The 12,333-nt window shown below is 41.5% G+C and overlaps 1 pseudogene; it reads right to left on the reverse strand.

Moving 5' to 3' along the window:
* Nucleotides 1–493: 493 nt before the first annotated feature.
* Nucleotides 494–12,068, reverse strand: LOC129352002 (very low-density lipoprotein receptor-like; annotated as a pseudogene).
* Nucleotides 12,069–12,333: the final 265 nt, after the last annotated feature.

Here is a 12,333-nt window from a genome sequence, read left to right on the forward strand (position 1 = left end):
AATAATAATAATGCAAATAACAGAAGAAACCTTAATGTCAGTCAGCAAAGCATGATCAGAAATATTAACAATCTGTTTCATAATTAAATACTTTTAGTCTCCAGACTTGTTCCCCGTTGAGACTTGAGAACTTTGACCCGGTTTGAATCGGAACCAGGAAACGGGTGATGAAGACGCCTGGTTCTTCAGAGGTTCAGTCCAGGCTGGACATGAAAGACCCTCAAAGACAAACTGTTCTCTGAACAGACGGCAAAGACGACGTCGGAAAAGCAAGAATAAAAATTCCTCAACACTGTGGAGTGAATGTGGAAAACTCATGGAAGTATTCACATAATAAATAACATTTCCTCTTCACCACAGATCAGGACTTAATGCACTTCTGAAGGCATGTGGTTGAACTGTAAGGTCCGCCGTTACGGCGAACCGTTGGCATCGTAACACGGAGGAGGTTTCCGCAAGGAGAAGAAATAAAAAACCAAAATCCTGAGAACGATCAGGATAAATCATCGTCTGTGCTCACTATGGAAATCTGTCAACAGAAACGGAGGAAGGAAAAGATGGGATTTTATTTAACTGAGAGGAAATGGCAGCATTTTCAACCACATCACAAAATATTGACTTGAAGATTTCCAAATATCTCAGATTTTAAAAAATTAAACTCACCGCTGGGTAGGTGTGGCCCACGTTGGCGCCGTGGCGGGTGATGTCGATGTTGAGGTCTTCTTCTGTGGTTTTCAGGTAGACTGGGTTGTCAAAGTTCATGCTCTTCTGGTTCTTCAGCTGCCAGTTCCTCCACATCAGGTAGGCGCCCGCTCCGGCCATGGCCAGCAGCACTGCAGCAGAGACACAGGCTGCTGGGAAAACAGATTTGACCTCATGTTTGACCTTAGAGGAGGAGGCAGAGGCACTTACAGACAGGTAGGATGGCCCAGGCAGCAGCAGAGCCTCTGGCTGTGGAGTCCACCTGGATAGATGTGCTCACATTGGCTTCTGGAAGAGACGACAAAATCAGTAACTTCCATAAACCTTAAAGAGTTTAGGATAGGGTCATGGTCTACACAAACCCTGCAAAACTCAATCTTAGATAATGTTCAAGTTTTCTTAGTTCAGTGAGCCGTTTTAAGACTTCTTGTCATCAATTCCAAAATAAAATCTAAACAGATTCACTACTGTACAATCGTATAGCTTTGAAAAGTAGAAGTGGAGCCTCCTGCAGAAACGAGCAGCAAATGGTTTCTAGATTACGGTTGTCTTTTCCAGCAGCCATTGTACAGTGCAAACAGCAGTAAAACCTGCTGGGATGTTTCATTTGGAGGGTTTTTATAAAGGCTCATTTTCTGAAGCAGAAAATATTTGCCAAATATCAGCTTGGTGTAAATCTAAAGCTCTCAATCAAAACGAGCTTCAGCGAATTCCTGCATTAATCTTTACAAATGCAGAATAGGGGGGTAAAAAAAGGTTCCAATAGCAAAACTAAAAATCTTCCAGCAAGTTTTGAGGTTTGTAAACTACAGTCAGGCAAGAATGTAGGTTTTGTTTGAGCCAAATATTGCATGTGTACTTCCCATTTTCTACCACTAGATGGCGCTCCTGTACTAGATTAATTTGTCAGAGCTTTAAACTCCTCCAGCAGCAGAGAGGTGATGACTGAATGTCACATGGATTGTTCAGCATTTAGCAACAAGTCACAGGGATTCTCATGTTTCTGATTAAGATCAAAATTACTTCAGTAAAAAATAAAACAGGGAATTTAAGTTCTTCAAGAGTTTCCAGGTTGAAATGATCCAACTGAACATTTATAATCTCAGCTGGATTAGAAGATTTGAGGAATTACAGGTTAATTTCAGCTCTTAGATTCAGATCAGGACCAAAGCAGCAGAAGTTTCAGTTAAAGCAGAAGAGAAGGTTAAATCAGAAAAATCTTTGCCAGGAGGAGAAAAACGAAGCTACTTGATTTGAGAGCCCAGCATGCTGAGATGACGGCGTTAGGTTTTACCTTTAGGGTGCGTTACAGCTTCACTACCGTCCTCACAGGAAGAGTCTGTCACTAGAAGAGCAACAACAAACCTTAAGCATTCAAGGTCGTCCCATTTCTGAGTTCTCTTTGAATGTAGACCAGATCTCTGGAGAGTAAACTGGTTTATCTGATGCAAATCAAGAGGATGGGAGAGTCGCTGCAATCTGCATGAATGGTTTCACCATCCTGTAATAAACGACTCACACTGGGAAGTCTGGTCCTTTTGCCTGGAAAGGCCAGTTCATGTGGGGAGGTGTGAATGTGGAACTGAACTCTGGTCCACCTACAAACATCGGCCTGTTTGGTTGAAGTGAAGGCTGGTGCAGTTTGAATGCATATGAACGAACCACAGATTGTTCCTAAAGCAGGAAGTGAACTACAGCGTAGGGCATTCTGGGTAAATACAGTGAAACAAATGCTAGCTAGTTTAGTGCTAACGGGAGAAATGGCTTGTGGTCTTTTGCCAAAGACAAAATAAAACTAAAATCTGATGTCACTTTTTGTGATGAAGGTTATTTATTGTAATTTATTGACTATACTGGAGCCTTTGGTCTTATTGCACAAGGATCAGAGGCGTCGTCACACTGTGTGCATAAACTTCTATTTGAGTTCTGCAGCCAAATCTGGATTCCTAATGTAGAACAAATTGCAGGGTCCATTTTGTTACATTATCCCACATATAGCATATTATTAGGCTCTGAAAACAGTCAGTAATGATCATATTCCTGTGAATTATCACAAATATCAAGAAGCTGCTGACATTTTTGAGGAGCTTTGAGTTTCTCGGTTCTGATCAGTCATTCTGTGAAGAGGAAAATAAAAAACTTTCTTCATGAAATGTAAACAAACCTGCCCACTCAAAGCATTATGGGACTTCAAGTTTCTCATTGTAAGCAATGAGAAACTGAAACGTCTATGATTTCAGCTCCCACTGGAGGAAAAACCTCCACTGATCTGTAACGGCGTGAACAATAAAAACAGTCGTTTGTCGCTGTGAGTTGAGCTTCTGTTCACTTTGTGTTTCTAACTGGATTAGAGTCGGCCGGAGCAGCAGCCTCACAAAGCTCTACAGTTCCCGGTCGGCCCAGCTGGAAAATGGGCTGGACGGGCAGGAATTAGTCTTAAAGGGACAGGCACCCATTTTCACTGCAACCAACAGAGGTTCAGCCTCCAAATGGGATTTAAGTAAGCTTCCCAATATAAAGAACTAAAATTGACCAAGTTTAGGGTAAATACTTCAATGAAATGTGGAACAACCAGAAGCTAAAGGGGAAAATGGAAGCAAACTCAGAAGATCAAGGATGCAGTCGAGCTGGGTGATAAAATTTAGTTTTTAAGGTTTGATATCTGAAAGATATGGATTCCCCCCGTTCTGTTGGGTTTTTTGAACCGACAACCTCAGCATGTTTTATACTCAGTTAAAACTCTTAATCCTCCACAGATTCTCAGCGTTTCCTGCAGTTTGTTCTGAGCGCCCTCATGAAGACGGTCCAGCGATCCGCGAGTCCGGCTGGAACCAGAGTCCAATTAGTGCTGCGGATTCAGCTGTCAGGTTTCTGTTGGGTTTGAAAAGGCTAATCTGTGAAAGGAGCGAAGCCGCAGGGAAAAACAAAGCGAGTCTCTAAGTAACCGGTCGTCCAGCAGGAGGGAAAGGCCAGCGCCGCTGCTCTGCCTTCACTCCTGCAACCGCTAATTGTTGCAAACAATCCTGGAGCCGCTTCAAACTGGACCACTGCAGACATTTACCCACAACTTAAAATTCAAGACGCCGCTTCCTTTCTCCTCTAGAAGCCTTAAAAACAGGCGAGTGGTTCTTACTATATTGAAAACAAAAAAGACTCAGCAGTGGAAAGAGGTTGATGTTGAAAAGCTGCAGCAGCAGAATCAGTGTTTGCATTTCTGTGCAGAGCTCACCGGGTCTGCAGCGCTGGCCGTCTGCTGCCAGCTCCTGGCCTGCAGGACACACGCAGCTGTACCTGGGGGAATGTTTGTTGATCTGAGGAGCAGGAAGACACAAGAAGCTGCAGCCGCCATTTTCACTTTTCTCTGTGCACCAGTTGGTACCTGCAGAAAAACAAAACATGAATAAATCACTGAGTAACTGAAGCCCAAATCAAGCTGGAGAACTTGTTCCACACCAGTTCTGGGTTAAACTGGGTGACCTTTGACCCCTCACCAGCCAGCTGGATCAGCTCATGGTAGACGATGACGTCCTGAGGGTCGTTCAGGTTGCTGGCGAGCGTGACGACATCAGAACCAGAGAACTTGTTGGCGCCGAAGATGGCTTTGTTTTCACCGTCCGTCCAGAAAACCCGATCCTGCCAACAGAACCAAACATGGCCGACTTTTACATACTGATCATTTCAGTAATCAATTATTCTGATCAATGGTAATATTTTTTTTTACAGATTTTTATTTGACTAAATCCTTTTTGTACAATTAGAAATAATTCTGTAAACATTTTATTGCTTAAAACTTTGTATTTGACTGTTATGTTTTATGAAACATTTTGAATTTGCTGAAATGTGCTAAACAAATAAACTTTATTAAAAAGCAGCAGCATTTCTTCAGTAAGTCTAAATGAACGAAAGCTGAAGGCCAAACGAACCTCGAACACGGTGAGAGCGAATGGATGAGCCAGGAAGTCTGCAGACTAAATGAGGCCTAATTGATGTTCTTAGTGACCAGAGGATCAATAAGGCCTTAATCAGCCCAGAGGTTCAAACTGATGAAACATGAGGATGGAGGCTCTATTAAAACATTCCTCACCATCTTCCATGTTCTTTCAGCAAACAGTTGAGACAGAGCTGGTTTTGGTTCCACCACTATTGACCTGCTGCTTTAGCCGCCATTGAAAGTTTTATTAAAAGTCTGTCTGTCAGGATTCCGGTTGTGAGAGCGTGTGCGTGAGAGTGTGAGTGGGAGTGTTACATCTTCTTTCAGCGAGGATCTTCGTGAGGAGCCTGTGGAGCCAGCGCAGGTGACGCTGATTTGCCTCATCAGCGTGCTGGAATAAAGGAGCGGCAGAATCCTCCAGTCATCCCTAGATGGTTAACGCTACCGGTAGTCACTCTGGCCTCACCTGTTGAAAACTTGTTTCTTGAACCTTGTTGTGTAACTCGAAGTTACTTACTCTCCGTATCCTGTTCGTTTCCAGGACTTTTTGTGTTCTCGTTTCAAGAAGCTCCTGAGATTGCCTGCCTGCTCCGCCGTTTCCACTGACTCCATCCTGTTCCAACCACCCGAGCTAACTCCTCGCACTCCCTCCGGCACCGTTGCACACCCTCACGCCGGATCCTGACGCCTCACCCCTAAGCTCTGGAAAATCCGCACCAATGTAAGCCAGCTCCTGATTCCTCCTCCGAACTCACATTCTGAACCCATTATAATTCAGCTCTCGTTTCAGGCCAACCTGGTCGAGCGACCCTCGCCGCATATCGAAGTCCAGAGGACTGAATTTTATTTGTCCTGTTGTAAATAAATCACTTACCTTTCTATCCAGTGTGTGGTTACTGCATGTGGGTCCGCAAGTTAAATCAAACCATGTCACTGTCAGTCTGCAGATCATGTGACCAAACCAGAAAACACACTGAAAACATAGAGAACAGCAAGAAAAAGTGAAAGTTATCAAAAATGTTCATACTCGAGGAAAGCATGATGTACTCCAAAATATGCTAAAGTAAAGTAGTGAAGTATTTTTACTTTGTTACTATACAACACTGAATCAAATAAATACACCACAAGATTCAATGTATTTCATTGAGATGTTAAGGAACAGACCACCACAAGGTCCAGAACCTTTGTGAAGTCAATGAAAGCGATTGATGGTTTTAAATACTTTACAAAAGAAAGTAAGATGCTTTTGTTTAAGTCAACGTGTCTCCTGCATCAGGTAAAGCTGCAAGTCTTTCAGGTTTTGTTTTACCACCTTTGCACATCTGATAGGCAACATTGTTGCCATTCTTCTTGACAAAACAGAAAAAACAAACTCATCCAGTGTGAATGGAGACTGTCTGTGAGTATCGATTTACAAATCTTTTCAGAGATGCTGAATTGAGGTTTGGATTTGTCTCTCATTCTAAATCAGGACATGGTTTAAGTAAATGAGTAGTTTGACTGCGTGTCTAGGGATGTTGTCTGAGGTTTGTTCTCTAACAAACATCTGAGTACATCAGTCGACTGCTTTCTGACATCTAAAAATCATTTTATTTTGAGGAATCAAACTACAGCATATTTAAATTGATCTTTTTCTTAAGAAAACTTGAAAAACCATAGAACTATCTTCTTCCACTTTGAAATTATACATTGTCTTGTGTTGTAGATAATGTAACATCCATTTGCTGCTGTAATGAGACAAATATTACAAACAGTTCAAGGATAAGTAATCTTTTGTAAGGCCCACTACTTCAGTTTGGTTTAAAACATGGTGGCACAAGGCTGTCAGGTTCACCATCGCCCTCCACCTGGACAATTTAGCTGAACAAAACACCAAGGTCCAATAGGACCGGCAGTCAAAGTCAATAATTCCCCACATTGATCTGTTCTTTTTTTTCTGCTTTCTCGTGGGTCTCAAAGCACAAAAGACTTGACATGTGATGTTCTCTTTGATAAACTGCCTTTCGGACGGCAATTGTGAGCTGATAGAACCAATGAACAAATTGATTTACTTGGTGCTTGTGAAAGGTAGTTTCTTGTTTCAAAGGCTCCTGAAGTTGTCCACAGATCTCAGTCCTTGCACCTTTTTCAAACGTAGCAGCAGGTGTTTTATTTCTGGCCGTGTTTTTTGTCTTTCAAATATCCCTCTTTGACAAAATCCTTCAGCCACTGAAGCAGAAATAAAAGCCCTTTGTGGGATGGCTCACTTTGCCAAAGTTTTATAGAGTGGACTTTAGCTCTGGCATATTCTTGTTCATATCCACATGTATTCCACACTCAGCACAAGACTAAGAAATCATGCAAGAATAACATGCAAGAAAGAGATGACATGTACCGACCATCAGGCATGGAGTCTTTGAAATATAAACTGATTGTGTCTGGTTTTAATTACAAAGTCAAACTGAAAATAGCAGCACATGAAGTCACAAAGTTGATAAAAGTCTGTCTTTAAAACATTGCTAACCTGTTTTTCACTTTTTGTCAAAAGATACTCAAAAGTTGTTGGCAGGTGGGTGACAATATGAATCTAACTGGTCAGTGATGTTGCCATGGCCGTTTAAAAGGTTTAGTGGTCGACATAAAATGTTTTTTCAGATTAAGGAAGATTGTCTTCATTCATGTTTGAGTCGTCAATGACGACTAATCTGTGATTTGGTAAAGCAAAATAATCCAAATCAGAGCAGAAAGCAGATGGCACTAAATTCATGCAAATGCAAATCTGCCCATCAATAATTTGCACTTGCTTATGCGACAGGTTGGGGTTGTTTTTAGTTCAGCCACAAACACAGAACATGCAGGAAAATGTTCAGAGAGAAAGATGTGCTTCTTTCACTTTTCATAACTTGACTGAGTAAAAACAGAACTGAGCTTCTGAATGCATATGATGCACAATTGTAGATTCCTAAAGGCCTCAGAATAATGCGTTTCTGTAGCTTGTTAATTTTATATCACAGAATGACAAGAATGCATCAAAAGCATTGAAAGCACTGATTAAAGTTTAGAAGGGATACGATTGGACAAACTGTGTGAAGAAATTAAGGGGCAAAATCACAAAGATATTTCCAGTAGCTAATTGTGTGTGGACAATTTCAGCTAACTCTGAAACCAGCAACAGAAACATGTTTTCTAATTTCTTCACAAAGCCAATAGTCTTTCTCAGCTTCTCAGCAGTTTGTTCACTGATTTAGTTGATTATGTCCTTGTCTGTCTGTCTATTTACATAAAAGTAGTAAAATAGTTGCAGAATTTGAAAAATGTGAATTTATTTGCACAAATTAGATTTCATGGCAAAAATACTGTGTGGTTAGAAATCCTGACAAATGGGAAAATAAAACGGTTGGCAACTCAGGTGTGTCAGAGACGTTGAATTAATCTTCTCCTTTATTGAGGAATCCCTTGTATTTTTACAAATAATTTCTCTATTTCTTCCAACAGATGCTTCACATGATCCTGCAGAGATTACTAAACTCAATTCAACAAATTTAAAATGAGCACAATGTGGGTGAGTTGAACTGAGGAATCTTCTGCTTATTATGCTGATGGCGAGAAAAGGGATATCCAAGGAAAATGTTGAAGAGTCAGCTTCCTCATCATTTACTTTACTATGCTACTATTAACTTGTACTTGTATCAAACTTGGAGACAAAATATAAAACATGTGTCCAATTAATAACTTGTCTGTGGATGCTAATTTGGGACACAACAGTGGAGCAGTCCAGTCCCAACAGTTCCCCCAATAGTACCATAAACAATGGTACCACTTGTACCATTGTTTACCATGTTGTCCTTGTCAAACAATGTCCCTGTCCCTTTACCATCATTCCTCATTTCACAATGAGAACAGCAGTCAAACAGGACAGAGAATTAGGTTTTTTTTAAATTAGCACTAGATCTGCCAGCCACATTCCTGCACATATGCCAAACATACATCCAGCCCCATTACACACATCTTCACAAGCTGCACCTCATCATGTTCCTGCACCTTCAGCAGAGACACAGATGCAACCAATTCAATAGCATCTTCAAAATAACAGCCACAGATTCACCTGCAGCAGAATGTATGAAGAAAATAATAAACATATTGATAAGGGCTGATCATCATCATCAGTCGTGTTCCTACAATGTCACTGCTGGTGCATGTTTTTGTGCTCAAATAAAGCTGAGGACAATAATATCTGTTTAGGTAAATACATTTTAATATCTTACAGGATGCAGCATTTATTTTTGATCAATTATTCTCCAACAATCATTTTTACAAATACATGTAACCCATTTAGAAAGGAAAGAGAAGAAAAATGTTGATCTTGAAATGTTTCTATGCAGATGATGGAGAGAGAGGAGCAGAGCTGCAGAGAGGGTTGAGACGAGGCTTTATTCACAAGATCCATCTAATGGCCTTTACCACACAAAACGGGAACATTTAGGCATCATGGCTGAAAATGGTTCTGATGGCCCAAATCCAAGACCAGAGGAGAGTAACAGGTGTTTTCCCAAAGCTTACTGGTTTGGTTTACTGTCTAATGGAGAGAAAGTTGAAGGAGATTGGTTACTGTATTCCAGAAATACTAACAAAGTCTATTGTTTTGCATGAAAGCTCTTTGGAGAAGCTAAAGTTCCTGCCACGTGGCTTGTGGAGGGAATAATAACTGGCCATGTCTTTCAAAAACACTGAAGCCCCATGAAACCAGTAGTTGTCACATAAACGCTTCTCTGATGTGGAAAGAAATGTGGCTTACGCCTCGGTAAGACTATTGATAGTGAACTGCAGAGAACCAGCAGCTGGAAAAGCAACTGGAGAAATGTGTTGGCTCCAGTTATTGACTGCATCCTCTTCCTTGCAGAGAGAAACTGCCACTAAGGGGGAAAATTGTCAGCTAGGAAATCCTAAAACTGGAGCTTTTCTGTGAATCCTGGAGCTCAGAGCACGATCTGATGTCACACTGGCAGAACATGTTAGAAAGGCTGCAAACTCCAAACAAACCCCTGGATATCTGACATGCTGCTCAGAATGAACTGCTGGATTCAATATCAGAGTGTTTGGGCTAAATATCTGCCCAGACCAAAGCCTCCAAGGACTTTGCAGTGGAACTGGAATATTTCAAAGCAAGAGCAGGCCTCAGTCATCATTCCATATATTGATACAGATGGGAAGAAAAAAGTCTCTATTGCAGAGTCTTTTGTGGGTTTCACTGCTGTGAAGGACACAACTGGGAAAGGCCTCACACTAACAGGGGTACTGGAGAGTTTGGGCTTGGATTTGGCTGATTGTAGAGGGCAAAGTTACCATAATGGCTCTAATATGAGGGCAATAAACAAGGCTGCTGAAGCTTTAATACAGCAAAGATGTCCAGAGGCTCCATTCATCCCCTGCTGCAGCCACAGCCTGAACCTTTTGTTATGTGATGCAGCCTCATCTAGCAGAGAGTCTAACTGTCTTTGGCACTGTCCAAAGATTGGACACCATCTTTGGGTCTTCTGTGGAGCATTTTATCAATAGTTTTACTGATATGGACATTTAATGCTAGTGCAGCACAAGTTAGTCTGGATCTTCCTGCAGCTTTAGATCACAGTTTTCTTCCTCTTAAACATGAATCTCTTTGAAGCCACTGCTTTCATTTCTTGTTGCTTTCATGGCTGTAGGGTCAAAGGTCAAGCTGGCGTCTTTCTTTGGCATCTTTTGTGATAATTACAGCGAGATGAGAAACTTGTGTTTCAGCAGCAGGAATGTTGTAAAGATGGATTGGCGACAGGATGACATGGGAAGCGATTCACATGAGTTTAAATGGAGTTTGAGGCCTGAAGCATCAGAGAAAGTTTGGATGAGACGGATAACAGGAATTTGGTCGGCATCTCTCAGAAACAGAGTCGTGTCATCAGCAACTGGACTGATACACGTTTCTCCATCAGCAACTGGGATGCGGCGCATTTTGTTTCCAGAATAAATGTTGCAAGAAGTTGGGCTGCCATCAGGAATAAATAGGGGAAACTGGGCGGCCCAGTCTCTCTCCTCTGGATACTGGGAATCTGGGACAGGAACCAGTTTAACACAGCAGTTACCTTCTTGTAAAGAGGCTGGATATGAAATATGGCCTGAAAGCAAATGTTTCTAAGCTCCCATACGTAAAGCCGTCCTCTAGAGAGTCAGAAGCCTTATAAAAGTCCAACAAGCAAATCAAGCTGTTATCATTGATTGGTTCTGAAGGGTCCAGTAGATCCAGCACAAGCCTCAGGTTGTTTGTGTCTGTGGGACATGAAGCCTGATTGAGATTCATCAATAATAGAACTGAGGGTTTGTTTCATTCTTCTGGCCAAATCCAAACTTTCCAGTCATTGTTCAGTCAGCAAATAGGTCTCCAGTTGTCAATGGGTAACTTGTCTTTGCCAGCCTTTGGGATCAGAGTAATAAGGCCTTGTGTTAAAGTAGGAGGCAATTCTCCACCATCAATACTTTCTGAAAGAGCCTGAGAATAAAGGGACTCACATCTTTGACACATTTCTCATAAAGCTACTTGACAGCCCATCACTACCTGCTGATTGGTTGTTTTAAGGCTTCAAATATCCTCTTCTACTTCCTGTAGCGTGAGGTTAGCATCACACATTTGTTCTCAGATCAACTTCACAATGTTTCATGGAGTCAATCAGAAAAGAAGCTTTTTCATGGGAGTCTTCAGAGGAGTAGAGGTTGTTGTAGGAACTGGAACCAAATGAACCAAGGTTTTATGGTCTGATACAATCTTGTCATGAACTTTAAGTGAGTCTAAAGTCTCATGAAGTTTAGATTGTTCTGAACCAAAACAGTAGGAAGAACACTGCTCCCTTCCTCCAACCATCTGGCTCCAGACCTGACAAACGCGCCTCCAGCTTCTGTTTCTATATTTCATCCAGTTTAGTTTGACCTTCACTAAGGAGAGAAAGGTCATCCTCATGAAGGTCATCATGCTGATCCTGGATAAAGAAGCTGTCTGAGAGCAAAGACTTTCTTCCTCTTGCCTTCTCTTGTCTGCAAGGTTCCTGCTGAAGGATCTGCTGGATTTTCCTCTGTCATATTTGAACAGTTCCCAAAAAGGACTAAAGGAGTTTTGTCTCCAGGCTTTTTCCCCAGCGGGATTTAATCAGGGATCTGATGCTTTCAGTAACATCCTCATATGAGAGAAGACTGTTGTTCCTCTTCCAACAGACGGCTCTAGGAATGCCGGGCGTCCAGAGCCAAAGGCTTAACGGGATTATTTCACGGTCAGAGAAAGGAGCAGGGTGCGTATCAATATTAACAGCAGCAGAACCGACTGGCTTTGATACCAGCCAAAAGTCAATACGGACTTTTTAGAAAGGTCTTTGGTAGGGAGGAAAAGATCCGGTTTATTGCTGCCGATTTCGATACCGATCACCATGAGGCCCATCTTTGCTGATCGCCTGGATCCGCTGATTATTTTTCATCTTAGTTAGAAATGATACTATGTGATGTGGCAAAATTAAAAATGGATCTGCTTATAAATTCATCTAATTAACGTAAACATGCAACAAACTTGCAGGCACAAAACAGCAGCTACTGAGTCAAAAGAAGAGAAAAACCTGCAACCAGTTCAACAACATGAACAGTAAAGTTCTCTGTAGCATAAATTATACATGAGCCAATAATCTCACAACATTATTATATCAAATAAT

This window comes from Poeciliopsis prolifica, unplaced genomic scaffold (assembly GCF_027474105.1).
Source record: "Poeciliopsis prolifica strain line A6 unplaced genomic scaffold, Auburn_PproV2 SCAFFOLD071, whole genome shotgun sequence".
In the NCBI taxonomy this organism is placed as follows: domain Eukaryota; kingdom Metazoa; phylum Chordata; class Actinopteri; order Cyprinodontiformes; family Poeciliidae; genus Poeciliopsis; species Poeciliopsis prolifica.